General features: G+C 37.2%; 2 long non-coding RNA genes across 6 annotated transcripts in view; one reads left to right on the top strand and one right to left on the bottom strand.

The window, feature by feature from the left end:
- LOC140611694 (uncharacterized) overlaps positions 1 to 23,693 on the bottom strand; it is a 754,568-nt gene that overhangs the window by 481,805 nt on the left and 249,070 nt on the right. The gene's annotated exons all lie outside the window — the stretch shown is intronic.
- On the top strand, positions 13,507 to 21,021 carry LOC140612055 (uncharacterized). Of its 2 annotated transcripts, none has more exons than XR_012013371.1 (3): positions 13,507 to 13,637; positions 19,379 to 19,465; positions 20,753 to 21,021. It is a non-coding gene; the product is annotated as an uncharacterized lncRNA (long non-coding RNA). The 2 variants fall into 2 exon arrangements; XR_012013372.1 differs by having other exon boundaries at positions 13,520 to 13,637; positions 19,271 to 19,465.

Raw genomic sequence — 23,693 nt, 5'->3', positions numbered from 1 at the left:
TGAGATTCCAGTTTATCCTCTTTGAGATTACGATGTTATACACCACTGTTTGCCAAGATTCCTTTCTCCTAACAATATCAACCCATTTATGAACATAAAAGCTTTTTGTCATAACTCTCTAAGTGATGACTGCTCACCACTTACATCAAAATTATCTACCATGGTTGCTAAAAATGCCAATTCTTAAACCCCACCTCATCCTAGTAAGTTGGAGTCTAGAGAAGTAGATTTTTAAAAAATCTATCTTATATAAACACTCCAGGGGATTCTTCTCTATAGTTCGAAAACTATTAGTATATAGTGGATTATTCTGATAGCTCTAGAACATCCCATTATCAGTAGTATGTTTATTTTATAATTATAACAAGAAAAAAAAAGACCCTTTAATTTACAAAGAGATTTATAATTACAACTTCAGATGTTTTTCCCCTTCATACAAGGAACTCTTTTCTAGTGCATACTTTGTGAGAAAAAAAGAACTCCTGAGTAGAGAGTAGTGAGACTTTGTGTCAGAGGACACTCAGGTAATGATGAGGCATATGAATGCATGGGCTATTGCCACTTGCCTCCCTGCATGCCTCTTCCCCAGGATAAGCTCCACAGCTGAGCTATCAGAGTGAACCCCCAGACCCAAAGATGCCCTTCAACCTAGCTGGTTGTAGTAAAAATTTCAGCAGCCACATACTTGTAGTTACCTCAATCAGAAGTCTCCATGGCATGCTCCAGTGGTAGCACTCCAGCACCCACAGCCACCCAGGTTTGGAAACCTTTGACAGTGAATCTTTCTGACAGCCTCTTTGCCACAAGGCAGTCAAGCAGAGGCTTTCTCCCCCTGCCCTTCCCACCCCCACTGCTGCACCTGGATATGAAGTATAGGAAGCACTGCACACAGAAGTGGTGGCTCCTGGCCAGGAGGCACCAGTAGGCTTTGAGATGGTCCAGCACCACCGGTATCTGGGAGCGCAGGAAGAGCTTTGAGTACTTCTGGCTTCCCAAAGCTTCCACACCCTGCATACAGGTGAGTGTCCCTTCCAATGTCCTGACTGTAAGAAGTGCTAGAGAAAGAAGGAATACCCGATCAACCACCCGCAGCTCCACACCAGGAAGTGGCCCTTCCACTGTGCCAAGTGCAGCCTCAGCTTCATACTCAAGACAAGTTTTGTCAAGAATGACCATCATTTTGAAATATTTTCAAAATATTTCAGAAATACTTTCAAATACCGTTTCATAGAAGAATTGGTTGCTCTGGCTGCAGGGACTGCTATCAGCAGATATTTTTCAGTAGTCAACTGTTTTGGGTATTGTCTCAGCTACAGAGAGCTGTCTTATCCAAGGTCACATCTCTATATCTAATGACTGCTGGAAGCAAGAGTAAAAATACCCAGCCTTTTGAACTGCTGAGTCATGAAAATGACTGATGTCAAGATCAAACCTCTGCTTACTTAGGACTTATTTGGTGGTAACATAATCAAGGATAGCTGCTTTGATGGACACCCTAAAGGGCAATTTGTATCTTCAGAGCGCCATGTGGTAGGGCTGAACTGTCAGACCTTTGTTACTGCTCATCTTTCCCTGCCCAACCCTGCTTCTTTTACCTACCTTCCAAAAGTACTAATTTTTAGTACTATTCCCTAGAAAATATCTGCACATTTAACATCATCTCAGAGTCTGTCACAGACCCAACCAGTTGATATTAAGAGTGGTCCAAGAAAGCAGGCATTCAGATAGGTCTCAGAGCTGGATCATTTGTCACCAACTGGCATCAAAGACCCATCACCTGTGATATGTAAGCACAGGATAGTCCCTGGCACAAGGTATTGGTTCAACTTGTTAAAAATTCACTTGTGGGCAGCCCAGGTGGCTCAGCAATTTAGCGCCACCTTCAGCCCAGGGCATGATCGTGGAGACCTGGGATGGAGTCCCACGTCGGGCTCCCCGCATGGAGCCTGATTCTCTCTCTGCCTGCTGTCTCTGCCTCTCTTTTCTCTGTGTCTCTCATGAATAAATAAATAAAACCTTTAAAAAAATTCACTTGTTAATCAGAACAATATCCCAGTGGAAAGGAATGCACAATTTGTCAGTTGTTTGAAACATTTGGAGAATATAGGAAATTTAATAAAAATAAAATTGAATTGGGCTAAACTCAATGTATGCCTTATGAAAAGATAACAAAAAGCTGGGATCAATTAACAGACACCTGAAAGTGACTGGCAGCATCTGAAACAGCCCATACCCACCCTTAACCAGTACAATATATCAAAAATAGTATTGCCTTGGAGGAGGAGTGATGGAAATACGTATCACCATTAAGGATTTTAAAAATTCCACAGTGTAGGTTCCTACACATCTCTACTTCACCAGTCTATTTCCCACATAAATAGAAATATACTGTAGAATAAAAATAGATCACTGCAAACCTAACTTAGCAATAGCTCCAATTGCAGCCCCCTTGCCAGGTGTATTTTCTAGAATAGATCATCATACAGTCTTCTGGACATGGCATATAATGATTGATTCGGTGAATGTATTCTTTGCTACCTATAACATTATCGATAAAAGAATCTCCCTAAAACTTCATAATCGCATGGAACAGACAACAGAATACACTCACAGTTTTGCTCCAGGGCTGCCTTAACTCCCCAGTGGGGTGCCATAATAATAGTCCAAAGAGATCTGAACTACTTGGACAGTAGAACATCTCACTGATCCACTACCAGGGGCTTTGTTGAGACACATATATTACAGAGGTGAGACAGATAAACTTTTTTTTTTTTTTTTGAGACAGATAAACTTGATAAGGATTCAAGGTCTGCCCCATTTGCTGTATTTTTAAGGATCCAGTGGTCATGAGCATCCCGGGGAAAATGTTTCATTGTGCACCTCTCAGTTTAAAATAACCTTTTATCTTCCAATAGCACTGAATCCAAGCTCCTTCCTCTGACTTAAAATACAAAACACTGTATGATCCAGAGCCTGCCTCTCCTCTAAATTTCTCTTAAAAACCCCTCCTTGCTTCAGGATTCTGTATTAGTTTTCTACTATAGTGTAACAAGTTATTGCAGACTTAGCCATTTAATACCCATTTATTACCTTACACATTCAGTAGGTCAGAAGTCTCAGCATGGCATAACCGGCTCCTGGTCAGGTCTTCACAATGCCGGAATCAAGGTGTCAACCAGGGCTGGGCTCTCATCTGAAGCTTGAGCCCTCTATCAAATTCATTTAAATTCTTGGTAGATTTTAAACTCTGTGGTTGTAAGACTTAACTCCCCGTTTCTTGCTGCTACACAGATTGGTTTCTAGCAGCTGAGAGCAATGCTCAGTTCCTATCCATGTGACTCCTGCATAAGCAATTCATAACACGGCTGCTTGATTACTTTCAAGTTGGTAGGAAAACCCATGCTGCTTGAAATCTTTTTAGATTCTTTTTAAGGGCCCATTTAATTAGGTCAGGCCCACCTAAAGTACTCTCCCTTTCTTAGAGTCAACTGATTAGGGAGTTCACAGCAGCACCTACTTAGATGTTTGATTAAATAATTGAGAGAAGGTGTGTGTACACCATGGGGTGAGACTCTTGGGGGATATCTTAGAATTCCGCCTATCACAGTGACCAAGACCAACGCTTGTCTGAGACTGTTCTCGTCTTAAGCCTGAAAACATCTCACATTCCAGGAACCCTCTGATTCCTGAGCCAATCGTGTCCTTCTAAATTCCCATCATGTTGACCTTCTTTGGTTCTTCAAAAACACTTAGCCCATTTTTCCTTAAGGATTTAACATTAGCGCTTGTACCTATAATGTATTTTCTTCTTGTCCTTCACATTTCATATTAAATGTCATCTTCAGAGTTTATATTCTCTGGAGAGGAGGCAGCAAACAAAGAATAGTTGTAACCAATTAGTAATATGTCATATGTTACAGGATGAGAAGTCTTATGGGGGAAAAGTGAAACAAGCTAATGAGGATAGTAGCATTGCAATTCTAAATGAAGTGTCAGAGTGTATCCTTTGAAAAGGTGACATTTGAGCAGATATCTGAAAGGAGCAAGGGCATAAGCCCAGTGGATTTGTGGAGGGAGGATAGTCCATACAGAGGGAACAGCTGATGCTAATTCTAAGGTGGATGCCTGACATAATCAAGAATAGACAAAGAAGAAAATGCAACAGAAGCAGAGTGGGGAAAAGTATACTAGGAGATGAGTTCAGAGATGTAAGGGACAACCACATCATGTTAGTCCTCTTGGAATATTGTCAAGATTTTGGCTACTAAGATGGGAAGAAGCTGAGGAACTTTGATCGGAAGAGGGACATGATCTGATTCAAATTTTACAAGATTCCCTCTGGCCTCTATGTTGAGAATAGATTGGGGATGGGGGAAAGGAGGAATTAGGGAGAACATTTAGGAGGCCTGATAGTGGTCTGAGTATTTACGATGATTGAGTGTAGTCTGTTAACAGTGTAAGCAATGAAAAGTGATGAATGCAGATAGAGTACCAATTTGATGGTGCAACAGAGACAGGGAGGATGCTAGAATGCTATCCAAGTAGGTGAGAGGGGATAGAATCTAGTCAAAAGTGGAGGCATTGGCTTTAATTAGAAGGACTGTGTGTTCATACAGGGTAAAAGGTAGAGAGAAACTATGTGTGTGCTTGTATAAGTAGATATATAAAGCTCATGGTAGGAGTTGGGGAAAATTCTTTTTTTTTTTTTTTAATTCTTAATAAAACAGAAAGCAGGCTGTAAGATGGGGATTTGGAACTGGCCCACTCACCACTACGCACACAAAAAGATTCCATCCTACTTGGTAGATTAGGGCACAGACAGTCCCTAGCAAAAGGTATCATCTCAGTGACTAAAGATTTAATGGGGAAAGGCAAAAATACCTAAGGAGGATAAATAGTTGTAACAGAGTCCAAAGATTTTTGAATGTTCAATGTTGGTTAATTTTGTGTGTCAATTAGATTGACCACAGGGTGCCCAGATCACACATTATTTCTGGGTGTGTCTGTGAGGAAGTTTCTGAAAGAAATTAGCATTTGAATTGGTAGATTGCCCTCCCAGTGCAGGTGGGCATCATCCAATCTGTTGAGGACTTGAACAGAACAAAAAGTAGAGGAAGGAGTATTATTTCACTCCTTCCTGCCTGATTGCTTCAGCTGAGACACTGATCCCCTGCACTCAGCATCCTGACTGTCAGGCCTTCATACCTGCACTGGCATCTATGTCATTGGCTCGTCTGGTTCTCAGGACTCAAATTAACCAGTTTTCCTGTGTCTCCAGCCTGCAGACAGCAGATGGTGGGACTTCTCTCCCTTCATAATTGCATGAGTCGATTTCTCATAATAAATTTCTCTATACATATAGACAGAAACAGATATACGTCCCGCTGGTTCTGTTTTCCTAGAGAACCTGGACTAATAGACTCAGCCAAAGTGTTATGTAAAGGTCAAAGTCTTACTAAGGAAAATGTGGGATCCTGCAACATGAGAAAGGGAGGTTTGGATGTATGCACCTGGGGATGTTGGCTCTGCAGATCCCTCAAACCGCCCCCTAGGTTTAGAGAGGTGGCCCACCCTTCTCTTGTTAAGAGCTAGCATTTCTACCATGCTGAATGATGTTACAGATCACACTTCCACCCCTCCACCTCCTGCCATGTAACAACCCCTCAGGAGCTTCTCCTAATACCTTTTCTGGCTTCCTCCAGGGCTACATCCCTTTCTAGCCTGTCTGGAGAGGTGCTGGGCTTCATAAGTGATGAAACAGACTATCTAACCAAAAAGTTTTAAGAATTTGTTAGTTTGTACAAGTAGGAGCCAAGAAAACATTCCTAGGTTTGGAATTTGAGGATGGTGACTTAAAGGGGCTAGAATGTGAGACTGGACAAAAAAGAATTCACTTGGGCTCATTGTTTCAGAGACCCAGAGTTTAACATCCTGGAAAGGACCGTGGGGAATGGAGCAAACTCCCTACTAGTGTGGTTTAAAGAATCTTAGAAAAAAACAAGGCCTGTGCTCTGTAAAGGGGAAATGCCCGAATTACCTAACAGATGTCAGAGGAAGGAATAAAGGGCCTGGGGCAGTGGCTAGGCTTGAGTGGATATATGTAAAAGGCAAGGCACCCACCTGAAGGCTAGGTTCCATAGGAGGGATGTAAGGACATACCATTCATCGAGGGCCTTAGGCACGCTCTGGTGAGAGGCGAGATGCACCTCATTCTAGTGACAAAGCTCAGGATCATAAAGAAGTTCACTGGCAACTGGCTTCTGTGGTCTGGGGCTGAAGCTGGTCACAAAGGTCACAGAGCTGAACTCACTAACTTCCATAGGGAAGATGCACCCCACTAACAGAAGCCAGATGGCACTATTTAATCACCAGAAGCCAGGAGGCTACAATTATAATTGGAAGGCAACGGCAGTGGAGACACCAAGGGGGTATTATCCTCAGGGACTTGGGGAGATAATTAAGCACAGCATCCCCAGGGACAAAACAGATGTGCTGTCAAGAAGGGTGTTGCTTAGCATCTATAACCAAGAAAGGCAAAATGCAGGAGCAGAGGGATGAGGGCAATTGCCCCCATTAAAAAGTAACGAGCTCTTGTTCATTTCTCTGAGGCATTTTCAAACCTGGAACCCATTGACTAACGAAGTGGCCTGGTCCCTCAGAGAAAGAGCCCCACGGTGATTACATACTGTAATGGTTCCCCCAGTCCTTCCCTCAAAGGGAGCTATGATCATTTACTCAAGTCACTACATAGTGAGGTAGGAGGAATACTGGAACAGCTGGGGAACCAGGGTCTGAGTAGACATTAAGGTATCATCATGGCATAAAGTGGGAGCTTACTGGAACCCTACTAAATGGAGTCCTGGCTAAAGTCCAGGTCACAGTGGACAACTAGGACTGACCAAATGTTCCTTTCTCCAACACCCAAGTGTATAATTTGAATTGTTATACTTTGCAATTAGAATAATCCCCCCCACACTTAGCATATAGGGAAGAGTACTCAGAGTAGGTAAGGCCAAGTGGAAACCTATGAAACTGCCCTCCCCCACCATTTTAGTAAATAAAAAGGAATATTACATCTCAGAGGTAGAGAAGGGGGTGGGATGGCAGAAATTAACACCACTATTAATGACATGAAGATTTAAGAGGTATTGGTCCCAATCATATCTGCATTTAATTTGCCAGCCGGGCCACTGGAGAAACTGTATATATCCTTAAGAATGATTTTAGACTACTACACTCAGTCAAGCAACATCTCTATATTTGGCAACATCTCACGCCAAATATAGCACATTCATGGTCTTCCTTAGAGCTGTGTTAATGCTCTGTCCTCCATCATAAAACAGTACAAAGATATCTGAGCCACCTGAATATCACCTGCATACCACATTTATCAGTTATATTGATGATGCCATGCCAATTGAGAAGAACAAGCAAGAGATGGCTAGTACATTGGAGACCTTGATAAGATATACGCGCTTCATGAATTGAATGTTAAGACCTATGAAGGTTCAGAGGTATATGCTACTTCAGTGAAAATTAAGAGTGCAATAGTCAGGGCCTGCCCAGATATCTCCTCCAAAAAAAGAGGCAAATTATGCATCTTACATCCCCTAGCACAAAGAAGGAAGCAAAGGGTCTTCTAGTAGGCTTCTTTGGATCTCAAAATCACACACCAAGGACTACTGCCCCAGCCCATATACTACGTAAAATGGAAGGCTGCCAAATTTGAGCTGGTCCCACAGTGGTAAAAAGCTCTGGAGTTGGTCCAGGATACAATGCAAGCAGCCCTGCCTCGTAGGCCAAACAATTGCGCAGATCTGTTGTGTGGAGGCACCCCTGATGGGAAAAGATGCAGTAGGCACTACAGCAAACAAGAGGATCATAATGCAGACCCCTGGGAATCTGGAGCGAGGCTATAGGAGAGAACTATACACCCTGTGAGAAACAGCTCCAGGCATGCTACTGATCCTTAGTAGAGATGGATACTTGACCAAGGGAAAACCTGCCCTGCCAAATCATATGGACCAATGGGCCCAGCAGTTCATCATAAAATGGAAATGGTACATCTGAAATTAAGCCCAAGCTCTCAGATTTTGCTAAAAAGGTTAAAAGCCTTAGTTTTCATTTTCTTCCACATGTAACAAATATTACAAGTTTGTTTCTTTTTTAAATTGATAAGTTTTTATCTTTAAATCGATAATTCATTATCTTTTAGAAGCCATTAATATTAATTAATCTAATGAACTTTTAGATTATGTGGGGCTTTTTTGTACTATGCATTGTCAAACTAGACAAAAGTCACTAAGGTATTTGTCAATACTTACAAAATATGCAACAGTTATATACAGTTCTCAACATGTTGTTTTATACTGATAGTTTTGTGTACTTGATGCTTCCCACAATCTCACAGCAGCTCTGTTAGCTAAGAACTTGTTTAAGAGAAATCAATGTCCAAAATTCCAAGATACCCAAAGATAAAGAAATACTTACATTTTAGTATAGATTATATAATTATGTAATGAAATATTATGTAACCATTTGAAAACATGTTTTTAAAGAAAATTAAATGGGGGGTGCCTGGGTGGCTCAGTTGGTTGGGTGTCCAATTCTTGATTTCCATTCTCATCATGATCTCAGGGTCTTGGGATCCAGCCCTCATCAGGCTCCACACTCAGTATGGAATCTGTTTGTTCCTCTCCCTCTACCCCTCTCCCCCTACTCACTTGCACTCTCTCTCTCTAAAGTAAATAAAATCAAAAAAGAAAATTAAATGGTAATGGTATAAATAATTCTCATGGGACAATATCAAAGTAAAATAATCTAGATACACAACTTATATAAATTTATTGTGTTTAAATCTTTTTTTACATATGTTCTAAAATGGGTATCATTTTATAATATGAAAAACATATATTATGTAAATATAAGATGAATAATTTTCTTCAAAATCACTATGGAATATTAAAATTATATCATCTCTTATATTCATATATCATAAGGTTTTATCTACCATCTAGAACCTGAGAGCAAATGGCATCATAACTGTCTCCACATAGTTTTATCAAGTATTCATTTTGCTCAAATTGTCTTCATTATAATAATGCATGATGTATAATAGTAACACTATAGATGTTTACTCAAACAGAAGCCCTTGGGATCCCTGGGTCGCGCAGCGGTTTGGCGCCTGCCTTTGGCCCAGGGCGCGATCCTGGAGACCCGGGATCGAGTCCCACGTCAGGCTCCCGGTGCATGGAGCCTGCTTCTCCGTCTGCCTGTGTCTCTGCCATTCTCTCTCTCTCTCTCTCTCTCTCTCTCTCTCTGTGTGACCATCATAAATAAATAAAAATTAAAAAAAAAAAACAACAAAAAAAACAGAAGCCCTATCCTGAGAACACACAAAACATTGTGATCATACCAAGGACAGCACTAAGAATTTATGGCTAAATGACAGGCACTTCCTGCCCAAAAACAAAATAACAAAATGACTTAAATGAAGTCAATCTCCAGAGAATAAAATGTAAATACATTTTCAAATATACATAAGATACATATCTATATCTTGCAACTCTCTGCTTAGCATATTCATTCTCCTAGGTTTTTCTACTTATATAATACAATTATAATGCCTATTTTAATATTCTTGTCTATTAATTCCTATATATCTGTCAGCTATGCATTGATTTCAAAATGATTAATTTTCTTCTTTGGTGTGTTTCATATTTTCCTGCCTTGTAATTTTCATTGGATGCCAGACATTGTAAGTTTAACCTTGTTTGGTGGTAGTTATTTTTTTTATTTCCTTGTACATATTCTTGAGTTTTTTCTGGGACACAGTTGAGTAACTTGGAAACAGTTTGATTCTTATTGGCATTTAAGATTTTTTTAGGTAAAAAAAAAAAAAGATTTTTTTAGGTAGAATGAGAGTAGCATTTCTTCTAAATCTGGTCATTCACCTTTACTGAGGTTTGTGTCCCTTCTAAAAAAGATATGTTGAAGTTCCAATACCCAGTACCTCAGAATGTGACATCATTGGGAAATACAGTCTTTGCAGATTTAAACAAGTGAAAATGAGGTCACTCTTCTACAAGAGCCCTAGTATGACTGATAGCATTTTAATTAGGGGAAGTTTGGATATAGACATGCACAGAAATAAGTATGGGCAGGGGTTGGAGTTATGTTGCCTTGAGTCAAGGAACACCTGGGGCCAACAGAAGTTAGGACAATGATATGGCACAGATTCTCCCTCACAGCCCTCAGAAGGAGCCAATTCTGCTAACTCCTTGATTTTAGACTTCTAACTTCCAGATCTGTTAGACAATACATTTCTCTTATTTAAACCACACAGTCTGTGGAATTTTGTTGCTACAGCCCTAGGAAATTACTGTAAGAGAACTTTCTGAGCACTCTAACCCATATGAACAATGAGGTTTTCCAGTCTGAATGTGATAATAGGCACTGTACATTTTTTAAACTATAGAGCACAAACAGGGTTGCTGGAAGGAAGGTGGGTGGGGGATGGATTAAAGGAGTGATGGGGATTAAGAAAGGCATCTGTTGTGATGAGCTTGGTTTGTTGTGTGTAAGTGATAAATCACTAAACTCTACTCCTGAAACCAATATTACACTATATGTTTAGTAATTAGAATTTAAAGAAAGACTTGAATCAAACAACAAAAAAAACAGGCACTATTCTTAGTGCTCCACGAGGCCTGGCTATTGTTATTTCAAATCCTGCGAGATGGTTCTATAGCCTTGAGTAGTTTCCTCTCTTGCATATATTGATTTGTACTCTGTGGAATACTTGGGTATATCCTCTTTAGTCCTTCAGAGTTTTCTGTATGTCCAGTTTTGTTCTCTTCTGTGTTCTGCCCCTAGCTCTCAGCTCTGTCTCCTTAACCAATAGAATCCACCGTGCCTCACCTGCTTTCCCTTGATGCTACAACCTAGAAACTCTCTCAAGACTGTAAACGTAGTGTAATTATAGGGCTTACCCCATTATCTCTTAGGGATTACTGACCTTCATTACCTCATGTCCAATGTCTTGAAAACCATTGTTTCATACATTTTGTCTAGTTTTTTACATTATTTCGGAGGTTGGGTAAAACCACTCTCTATCTGGAGTACAGTGAAACTTTATTCTCACATAGGCATTACTTGTTTTTATTGCTGGCATATTTTTATGCATTTCTCCTCAGTAATTTCTCCAGAGTATCCAGAATGAAACTTCAAGACTTTAGGACGTGCCACATGCCACTGTACTTTGAGAGAATCTTAGAATAAAATCCAAAACCTATAGTATGTAAGCTCTCTTCCTTGGTCTGCTTCATGCCTATTTAGTTGACCTCATCTCCACTTCAGCTGTGATGCATCACCTATTGGCCTTCTTTGATTTCCTCACAGGCATAAGTTTATCCTCAGAGTGTTTACACTTGCTGTTCTCTGTGCCTGGAATGCATTTCCCAGAGATTTTCTCATAGTTGCCTGTCTTTCATCATTCAGGTCTCAGCCCAAATATTTCTTCCTCAGAAAGTATTTCCTAAGCCTATCTATTGGCTCTGGTACCCTGTTTTATTTTATTTGTACCACATTTCCTTATCTGAAGTAAGTTATTTAGCTTCCCATATTCTCTCAGAAAATAAATTCCAGGAGAAATATGAATTCTGCTGTCTTGTTCAAAGCTACATCTTCAATGTACATATCAGTGTCTATGGAATATTAGTGCTCATTAAATGCTTTTGAGCACTGGATAAATTGCTTTCAGAAAAGAATGCAGACAGCTAAATATATAAATAGCATTTTTACTATACACCCTCACACAAAAATAATATATTATTGTAAAATAATTATGTTTATGTTATCCGCTCATGTTGTAGTAGAAAGGAAATATGGTAACATTATTCTATAGGGATTAAAAATAGTATTTTACTTTGCACTACCGAAAAATATGTTCCTGCATTAAAGAGCGGAATAATCAGAAACTTCATATTAATTTAGAGTAAGTATTTATTATTCCCCATCAGCTCTCATTTCCATAACTATAATACCTATTATTGCTCTGCAGACACTTATCTTCAAATGTGACACTTGAGAAGGAAACATAGTTATATTCTTTTGTTGATTTAAAAATGGTAATGATTGAAAAACTCTAAGCAAAATATTTAGTAAATGAAATTCTTAGTGTTATATAAAAGAGCTGTAGCTACAGTATATCAGTCCTAGAACAATTGTATTCTTATCTTGTGGGAAATAAGGGAAATGTGAAACAAGAAAATAGAAAGAGATGTATATGTAAATTTGTGCTTCTACAGTCAGAGATTTGAGTTGAAAGTCTCTCCTAATATAGAATATGGCTTTTACATTGGAAATAGGGAGCACTATTATATCCTTTAGTGCAAATCAGTTTCTATAAGGCAAATTGAATCAATTGCATAAATGTTCTTTTAACTGTTACTACAAACCAACATTAACGGGGTCATTAAAAAGTAACTTCGGATACTACAGGGTGAAAAAAGAATTCCATTAGAATCAGCCAGGGGCATCTTTGTTCTTCAGTTCTGCTAAGCATCAGCCCTGAATTTCATGTTATGGTGCATAATTTTCTATATGTTGAATACTGTATGTCTCATGTGTAGTAAAAAGTATATATATATGTTCACTGACAATTTCATTGTATTTATTAACATTTGATTATTTTCTCAAAGGAACCCTTTACTCGAAAGGAGGAAAGTGGTGAATGTGGAAATATTTCTTGTTGTAGATAGATAATGATGTTCACACTTAACAAATGTTGCAACTGGAGTTTCAGAAAAGGGAAATCCACATATAAACTTATTAAAATGGCTGAACAACCTAGCTTTTTGAGGAAGGGGCTCATTGCCGTGGGCAAGTATTTCTAAATATTGAACTTCAGAATTATACATGCTTACATAGGTGAGGCTAGGAAACCAGTGTCTTCCCTGGCTAACTGATTAGAATATTTTCTCTGTGGGCAAGCCCACTCCCAGGAAGGAAGAAGAGGAATGGGCTATACTACATAAGGATCTGAGAGGTGAACAGCTCAAATGGTAAGGACAAAACCTCCTCCACAAAGGAGGTGTTCCATCTGTGACTCCTATATATGCTATGATACTTTCTACATGTCATGGTCAAAGATAGCTTACTAATTCTGTATCTTTATTCTAAGCTATTGGAATGAGAAGTGGTGGACAAGCAAGTTCCTTTTATCGATATAATCCATAATTTACACACATCATTTTGTTAACATTTCTTTTCTTTACAGTTTAGTTGCATGGCCACAAATAGCCCCATAAAGGAGGCTTGGTGGTTGTGGTATTGTGAAACATATTTGGTCTTCATCCATTGTTCCTGACACAAAGCTCCTAAAACCTTTGGGATTTCCTAAGTGTAGAGAGCAACAAAGGTGTCTTTTGTTATGTTAATGAGGTGAATTTTGGACTCTATAAGGATGAGGTTGGTTGCCAAGGGAACCAATAATGTGATTAGAAGGTTGGAACTTTCAATCCCACTCCCTTGACCTCTGGGGAGGGAAGAAAGGTTAGAGGTTGAATCAGTTTCCAGCGATCAATTATTTAATCAATCATGCCTGTGTAATGAAGTCTCCATAAAAACTCAAAAGGGTGAGAGCTTTAGGGTTGGTGAACATGTGGTGATTTGTGGAAAGTGGCACACTCTGAGAGCACATGGATGCATATTTTACCCTGTATATTTCTTATCTGACTGTTCATGAGCTATACCTTTTTATAATAAATTGGTATTCTAGTGGGTAAAATGTTTCTCTGAGTTCTGTGAACCATTTTAGCAAATTAATGGAACTCAAACAGAGATTCATTGGAACCTCCAGTCTTATAGCCAGTTGGTCAGAAGCACAGGTCACAATTTGGACTTATGATTAACATGTGAAATTGGTGGAGGGAGGGGCAGATTCCTTTCTAGGTAAATAGTGTCAGAATTGAGTCAAATTGTAGGACACCTGCTGGTGTCTAGAAAATTGCTTGTTTGGTGTGAGGAAACTTTTCCCTTACCAGCAGATGAAAATTAGAAGCAGAACCTTTATTTTATTTTATGAAAATTTAAAAAATAGAACTTGGTTCTTTATGAATTTACAATTTATAATTTAGACTACCCACAATTGTATCTTATATTTTTTTGTTTTGGGTATGCGATGTATATAATGTGAATCTACCAGTCTACAAAATGCCAGCTTCAAGTTCAAATAGCAAAGGAAACCACATCTACTTCCTGAGAATTAGTCATTCATCTTCAGAATTCCCATGAGTTTTTGCATATCTCTATCATTTCTCTTACCAAATTGAATTCTAATGACATTTAAATCCTTTTTTTTTTTTTTTTCTATTTAGGTGGTTGTGATCACCCAAAGTCAGAAATTATCTTTTTCTCCTCAGTTCAGTGCCTGGCAGACAATAAGTACTCATTGAATGTTTAGTGACTTGGTAAAACTTACAAAGAACAAAATCAGAATGTCAATTTATTACTTGTTACTTAAAATAATAATTAAAAGAGAAGCAATCAAGTGCCCTGACAAGCTAAAGCTAGATTTTGTTGCAGTGACACATACCGCCTACTACATTTTAGGGATTAACACAATAAAAATTTGACACTCACACATGATCCACCATAAGTCGACACTCTCCATAATAGTTCTCTGCTAGATGTAACTGTGAGCCAAGATGCTATGACTCTATCCTAGTGGCTCTACCATTTCAATATGAAATGAACATTTTTGTTACAATAGAGGAAGGGATGAACCTAAGAACTCAACAGGCAGTTACATTGCCTTATAAAAGAGGTGCCTTATATCATGTTTGTTCATGTTTCAACAGTCTAAACTGGCAACACTGCCTTCCTAACTATATAAAGGGGCTGGAAAGTATATAGTCTTTACTTATATCCAAAAAAGGAAAAGGAAACCAAATATTGATGATTACTAATAGTGTCTACCATAAGAGTAAATCATAATAACTTAAACACCTTGAAGCAAATTTTGAAATTAGGATTTTATAGTCTTCATAAAGGAAACTTTACTTTGCATTTATCAAAAAAAATGAAGTGCGTTTAATTAAAAACAGTATTTACTCACTCCAGGTAATTTTCAGAGATTATAATTTCAACTGTTTTATTGATAAAAACAATAATTATGGAGAATGGAAGTCCATACATTTTTCTAGAAATACAAATTTTATACTTTTATGAGAATAAACCATTTGAAAAGAACATATATGGACAGCATTGTTTCAAATCTTTTTACATTCAATTTATTGTGTCTTATATCAACATTATTCTACAGACCTACGTTGAGTCATATTAGAAGAAAGCATGATATAAACTCACTCCCTAGAATACCTATCTTAGGGATGTTAAAAAGACCTGTTCTCTCACATGAAAGTTTTCTCTTTATCATAATACATGAGAGAAATTGACTCCAGATCTTAGAAACAGAAAAACAAATAAAGCAAAAACAGATCTTCCAAACAGCCAGTTTGCTTATTCTTTTGAGTGATATAAAAATGATTATACTTTGTTCTCTGTTTTGATCTCATCCTTGTGCCATGATGTTACATCCTCACTTCTGTCAGCTATATGGGTCATGTGGTTCAATTTCTGTTCATTGATATATTTTTGGCTATATTATTTTCCAGACCATATTGTCTTTCCATGAGACTCTCATGATTTTTTTTATCTTTTAGAATTTTACATTTTTATAATTCTCTGAAATGGTGGAAGATGGTGAATAGATAATCAAGTTACTCCTATATTTATTTTAGGAAGAAATATAACTACTAAAAGATTTGACCCTTATATATCCTCTAGTTAGCCACTTTTCTCCTTATTGGCTTATTAGGAAAAACTCTTGTGTTTCTCCTCTACTACTCTTTCAGAACATTTCTGTGACCAGATATGTTTGTTTGTTTTTTTCCTACACTGACCAATTCTGATACCAGCTTGGTGTCCTAAAATTCAATGCAGTTCTACACTATGTATAGATGACACCATCTACCTGGAGTTAGGATCAGATTCCACAAGTTAAGGGCTTAGTCCCATAAAGACTGCTCCCTCTTCACACTCCAGTCACAAATCCCAGGTTGTCACCTGCACTTCTGACCAACTGGCTATAAATATGGTTCTCATGAGCCTCTCTTTGGGTTTGATAATTTGCTAGAATGGTTCAGATAATTCAGGGAAACACATATATTTACTGGCTTATTATATAATAAAGGATATGATAAAGGGCACAGATGAATAGCCAGATAAAGAACTACAGAGGGCAAGGTCTGGAAGAGTCCCAAGTATAGAAGTTTATATCCCCCTGGAGATGGGGTGCACCACCCTCTCAGCATGTGAATGTATTCACCAACCCAGAATCTCTCCAAACACCATACATTTAGGATTTTAAGTAGGGTCCATTAGGTCATGTGGGCATGACTGACTCATGATTGACTCATTTTCCTAGCCCTCTGGTTGGAGGGGGGTGGTAGGTGGTGAGGGCTGAAAGTTCCAGGCTTCTAATCTTGGTCTTTCTGGTGATCAGCCCATATCCAGAAGCCTGCCAAGAGTAACCTCTTTACAACAAAAGATATTCCTATTACCCAGGAAGTTGCCAGGGATTTAGGAGCTCTGTGTCAGACACTCCTATCACTCAGGAAATCACAATGGTTTTGGAGATGTGTCAGGAACTGGGGTCAAATACCAACTATTAGCAGGAACTGGGGGTATATATTTCCTATTATTTCAAAACACTATAAATCAAAATCAAAATGCTGTTTGGTGATTGTAAAATGTGACTAAGAAAGATTGGTATATGATTTAAAATGCTAAAAGGCATCAGATTTTTTTTTTTTTTTAAGATTTAAACAACCTAATAATGCCTTGGTCCTTCAGTTATGGGCATAGACCATCATCAGTAACGGATTTGGTTCTTGGGCCTGATCAGGCTAGCTTCTTCCTGGACAGGTTTAAGAAGAGATGGGGGCATACCAATATCTTTATTTGCAATCATTTTCCAAGGTTTTCTTCCTAAATAAACCTTCTCTTTTAGGTTTATTTGCTATATTCCTTCTTTAGATATGTTAAAATTCTTCACTGCGATTACAATCTAGTCATTCTGGTATGGAAATTACTTCAAGTGGTTTAGAGATTTATGTTTATCTCTATGCTCTTTCTAAATGAATTGATTCTGTTTTAACTCAATAATGGTGATCTTTTTGCTTATTTAAGCATTCCATTGACCCGTTTTACTAAGAAAGTGGTCTAGACTCAAACATCTCTGGAAAATATTGTTAAATTCCTTCCTTATATAACCTTAAACTTTCTTTTTCATGTTTCTTATAGAAAGCACAATTGAAAAAACAATCATAAAAGTTTCTTGAAAAATTGTAATTTCCAGCTGAGTGTGGAAGGGGAATTTGATGAAAGGTCTGGTCGTTTCCTAAGAAAAGTGCATAGGGCAGCCCGGGTGGCTCAGCAGTTTAACGCCTCCTTCAGCCCAGGGCCTGATCCTGGAGACCCGGGATCAAGTCCCATGTCAGGCTCCCTGTGTGGAGCCTGCTTCTCCCTCTGCCTGTGTCTCTGCCTCTCTCTCTCTCTCTTTCTCTCTGTGTCTCACATTAATAAATAAATAAAATCTTAAAAAAAACTGCACATCATACATGTGTTAGCACATGATTTCAAAGATCTTCCAAAAGGCTTCTCAAAGAACACTGTCTTGGGGTATGTCCGTGGCTCAGTTGGGGAAGTGTCTGACTCTTGATTTCTTCGGGTCAGGTCATGATCTCAGGGTTGTGGGATTGAGACACCTCAGACTCAGAGCTCAGCACAGAGTCTACTCATCCCTCTCCCTCTGCTCCTCCCTTCAATTGTGCCAATTGTACTCTCTTAAATAAATAAGTAGAATCTTTTTTAAAAATTACCAAAGAACACTATCTTTTCTCTAACAAAGTCTTTTTATTTGGCAATCCTTTATCTATTATGTCTATGCAAAGAGCTCCAAAATCTTAGTCTCAACTCTTGAACCTTTTTTGATTTGCTTACAAGCATCTCTTACATGATGTTAGGTCTCATTTCCTCTGTTTCCTCTAAATTGTCATAACTTTATTCTTTTACCCTTCTTGTGACAGTTTACACTTTCAACTTTGCATTTGTGTCATCTCATCCAATAGACTGCAGTATCTGCATGGAAATTTAGAGAAGGGAATTTCCTATTCATGTTTACTAAACAATTACTGACTGGGGTGGGGGGGAAAGGCAGGGTGGGAGTGGGGGATGGAAACTATTCTCCACTTATTTTTTTTTAACCAAAAAAATGTATAATTCATATATAGAGCAAAACTTTCAACCAGTTTCCAGAAAACTAAAACACTATCAGGTAGCTTTGCATTAAAATGTTAAGTGCTGGGCAGCCCCGGTGGCGCAGTGATTTAGTGCCACCTGCAGCCTGGGGTGTGATCCTGGAGACCCAGGATCGAGTCCCACGTTGGGCTTCCTGCATGGAGCCCGCTTCTCCCTCTGCCTGTGTCCCTGCCTCTCTCTCTCTCTGAATAAATAAATCTTTAAAAAAAAAATGTTAAGTGCTTAAAACATTTCTTCTGGAATATCAATTAAGATGGCTTCATATAGAGTAATGACCTCTCTCAATATCAGCTACATCTGAGATGCGCATTCCCATTTTTGACATTGGACATGCTTTTCAAAATGCCTACACATAATTCTAATTATGTGCCTGGGTGGCTCAGTCAGTTGGGCATTAGACTCTTGATTTCAGCTCAGGTCATGATCTCAGGATCCTGAGATTAGGCCCGCATCTGGCTCCACACTCAGTGGGGAGTCTGCTTGATATTGTCTCCCTGTCTCTCTGTCTCTGCCCCGCTCACATACTCTCTTTAAAATAAGTAAATAAATCTTTTAAAAAATTTCTAACATTTGGAAATGAAGGCATATTTTTTCTATAAACATAACCCAAAACATTATATTTAGAGGTATGCATATTCTATAAAGTTTTGGTATTAAAAATAAAGAGGTATACCAGGAACAGGTTAAACTGGGAGACTTCTTGCTAATTCTTCCACTCGTAGTTAATAGAAACTAACTTGAGGTAATATAATTAGGAAAATTATTAAAAGGATAATGAATAACTCACAGAATCCAAGGATGAGCCCATCTACTAAGCTTTAGAAAGGGTGGTAATAAGAATCTTTTCAGAGATCTTGGCTGTAACATTCCCCATATGTTTTCACAGAAGAATCACAGGCCTGTTTTAGCCACAAGTCAGAACCCAGATATTACTCTGCAAATCAAAATGCCAAACCTTTGGGAGAAAGAATCTGATTGGATCTGCTTGGTTTAGGTGTTCTGCTGCTAGGCAAATCAACGTGGGCTGGGAAAAGTCATGAAGCATGAAGCTGACTGCTTATGGACTATTCATATGTGGCAAGTAGGTTGTTCTTAGATTCAGGAGGTTTAGCATAACAGTGTCAAAGCTTTTCTCTATTCCTTCTATCTGATTCATCTATAAATGAATGAGGGTGGATGATGGAACTTACTTTCCACTACTGAAACTACCCTAACTACATTTATGCAGTAGACATATGCTGAATTCATATTATTTCCTTTGCTTCCACATTTTTTCCTAAAGACCTGTAATATATTTCACAATCACTACTCACAGCATAGCACTTGGAAACATTATGATGTTCTCATTTCAGAAAATTCTTAAGTTCACTTTAAATTAATCCAATGTATTTTGATGACACTGTTATGTAAAATGTGTTGAGTTTATTTTTCAAGTTAAAAGTAAGTTGAAGTTATTGGAGTAAGCTTCTTACAGAATTATTAAAATAATGCAATCTGAGTGACAGGCAGTGGAATTTAGCTGAACTGTTATGAAAAGAGTTTGTTCTTTGCTTTGTTTTGTGTATTAAAAGATTGTAATTATTCCCATCCAGTTCTCTTTGTCTGCTTCTTTACAAGAATTTCCCGAGTTGTATGAAATATGGATGAGGTCCTTAACATCTGACTTAAAATATACAAATATCTTGAAAAACTCTAAAGTAGCTTTATTTGGCTTTCATAGTTTTAAAAATCTAAATTTGTTCAGAGATATACTTATTTTTTTCTAAAAGCTCAATGCTAAAGCATAGTTAGAGTCAAACATAAAGTATAACCTGGAAAAAACAACAAAATATAACCTGGTTGGAAAACTTTTAGTATAATATTTGGTAAAGAATATACAAATGTATATACCTAGTTTCATGAACATCAACTACAATATTATTACCAAAGGTAAATTTGAAACTTTATTCTTGCCTTTCCTGTCTTCCCCAAACCACAACACTCTATATTTTCAAAGTGAAATGGTTTGATTTGAATTGCAAATCTTATCACATATATAGTTTTATTCTTTTCTATCTGGATGAGTGACAGTGGTATATAAGAGTTAACAAACCTTATCCAGTTTTAAATACATTTCTGGTATTGAAAGCTAACAGAGCTGAAAGTTGAATGGGAGAAAGCTCAGCTCCTGTATTCATTCTTTTATTTGTGTTCTGAAAGGGCCTTATGGAGGAAACCTGATAGAAATGTCATGGCATTACTAAATAGATCGAAGTCCAAGGTAGGAAAATAAAAGGTTGGCTTTGCTGCTTTTTTTGTCATTTTATAAGGAATGGATAGTGCTTTCAAAATGAGGGCCTGAGGCTATGCATGTCCTTTAATTTCTCAGACCCTGAGAAGAAGCGAATCCATCCCTCAACGGTCTACTGAAAGAAACCTTTAAAGAAACTCCATGTCCCAAGAACACACATCTCTTGTAAAGATGACAACAAAATGGGAGGAAAGTCTAAATGAAGGAGGCATATATCCCTGCACACAGGGATAGCCAACACCCACTTGAGAGCTGATCTGGGAGGATTATCAGCATGACTGCATAGGAATTTATTTTCTGTGATTTGTTGTGCTTCATTTCACTGGAATATAGGGTTCATCTTTAAATTGTTCGTGAAGTAGAGTGATAATTTGGGCGTCACGGGAGCTTATAGCTTATAGCTTATAGCTTATATAGCTACATTGTTAACATATGATAGTCAAGTAAAAATACTGCACTCTGAGAAATTCCTAGAAAACTTAGCAATTTGTTTCTCATTTGAAGCCACAAAGTATTGTAGAAAAGTAAGGTCTTTGGAGTGAGGCATTCTTGAGTTTATATACTCACTTTATTTCTTTTTGCCTTTAGATAGGTTAGTTAACTTTTGGGCCTCTGTTTCTGTCCTTCTTAAATGAGGATGGTAATGTAGACTATATTAAGCTCTCTGAAGAATTAATTGAAATAACATAGGTAAAAACATCAGTACAAATTAAACTTATAGTTCTAAAGTAAATTTCCTTTTCCCCCACTGAAATTAATTTGGTTTTAACATGGATGGTTGCATTTACTTTTTTTAAACCAATGACAATTATAGAAGAATTTCAAGAATGATATAGAATTTTTGCCATTTAGAAAAATTTAAAATGACTAATTATTTCTTTTTACAGAATATAATTGTTAGTTATTAAAGAAAAATAACGATCTGGAGGTCAACTCTTAGGCAGAATAAATGCATGCTGCAACCTCTTCTTCAGTCAGTGAAGATTTAAGGAGCAGAATATGCTTAATGTATATCTGTCCTGAAATATGATAATATCTAAAAATACAGCAAACTTTTGCTTAATAGAGTAGCACTGCCACTTATAAGGAAATGATAAACAATTTTAGATTGAGAAAGCAAAACAGCTACAGCTTTAACCTAAAATTAAGTAAGAAAATAAGGTAAATGAAAAAAAAAGAAAATAAGGTAAATGATATAGATGTTAGCTCTATAGTTTAAATGAGATAATACCTATAAACAAGGAACTATATGTCCCTGTTTTCCTGGGGCAGTCTTGTGTTACATTTGAAATGCCAACTGTATTATTAATAGGGCTTGCTCTACTTTTAAAGGAACATTGTTAATATAATTATTAGAAGAAAACACATTTTTTATAAACTTATTTTTGGGAAAATCTTTCTAATTATGACTCAAAATCCAGATGCAATACAAGAAAATTTGGTAAGTTCAACTACATTAAAAAGAAAAGCTATCATATAGAAAAATACCATGAACAAAATCAGAAGAAAACTGAAAACATGGAAAAAGTATTTGTGACATATATTACAGCTAAAGGTCTAATATATAAAGGACTCTTTAAATACTGGAAAATAAAAAGACCAAATCCTCAATTTATTAAAAGGGCAAAATAATGTTCAAGAAAACTAGTTCGATTCATGAAGAAAAAAAGCCAATATATAACAACAGAAGTGGAAAAAGAGTAGTTACAACTGACACCATAGAAATACAAAGGATCAAAAGAGATGACTACTACTATGCCAACAAATTGGAAAACACAGAAGAAATAGATAAATTGCTAGAAAAATAAGACCTTCTCTGATTGAATCAAAAAGAAATAGAAAATCTAAATAGACTGATTATGAGTAATGAAATCAAATTGGTAATTTAAAAACTCCCAAAAGGCAACACTCCAGAACTGGACAGCTTTCCACAGATAAATTTTATAAAACATTTAAAGAAGCATTGATACCTATCCTTTTCAAATTATTCCAAAATATTGAGGAGGAAGGGATTCTTCCTAACTCATTTTATAAGGCCAACATTACCTTAATACCAAAACCAAAGACATAAAAAATAAATAAATAAATAAACAAAAACAACAAGAAAACAAAAAAATAACAATAACCAAAAAACAGGCCAATATCCCTGATGAACACAGATGGAAAAATCCTCAATAAAATATTAGCAAATTAAATTCCACAATACAATAAGATACATCAAAATCACATGAGATTTATTCCAGGGATGCAAGGATGGTTCAAAATCCATAAGTTAATCAATATTATATACCACATTAACAAAACAAAGTATAAAAATAATACAGTTAGGGACACCTGGGTAGCTCAGTGGTTAAGCATCTGCCTTTGGTTCAGGACATGATCCCAGAGTCCTGGGATTTCCCACAGGGAGCCTGTTTCTTCCTCTGCCTATGTCTCTGCCTCTCTCTCTGTGTCTCTCATGAATAAATAAATAAAATGTTGAAAAATAATAATAATGCAATTATCTCAATAGATTCAGAAAGAGCACTTGACAAAATTGAACCATTTGTGATAAAAACTCTCAACAAAGTAGATACAGAAGGAATGTATCTCAACATAATAAAGGCTATACATGACACCCACAGCTTGCATCCTACTCAATGGTAAAAAACTGAAAGCTTTTCCTCTAAGATTAGAACAAAAGAAAAATATACATCCTTGCCACTTTTATTCAACATAGTATTGGAATTCCTAGCCACAGCAATTCAAAAAGAAAAAGAAATAAAAGGCAACCAAATCAGAAAAAAAAAGGAATAAAACTGTCACTATTTGCAGATGACATGATAATATATAAAATCATAAAATCTCCACCAAACTCTATTAAAACTAATAAATAAACTCAATAAAGTTGCGGGATACAAGATTAACATACAGAAATTGGTTGCATTTTTGAATACTAATAAAGAGCTACCAGAAAGAGAAATTAAGGAAACAATCTCATTTACTGTTACATCGAAAGAATAGAATAGCTAGGACTAAA

Source organism: Canis lupus, chromosome 20 (assembly GCF_048164855.1).
Source record: "Canis lupus baileyi chromosome 20, mCanLup2.hap1, whole genome shotgun sequence".
Classification (NCBI taxonomy): domain Eukaryota; kingdom Metazoa; phylum Chordata; class Mammalia; order Carnivora; family Canidae; genus Canis; species Canis lupus.
The sequence above is the reverse complement of the archived record's forward strand: the minus strand, read 5'-3'. Positions and strand labels throughout refer to the sequence as shown.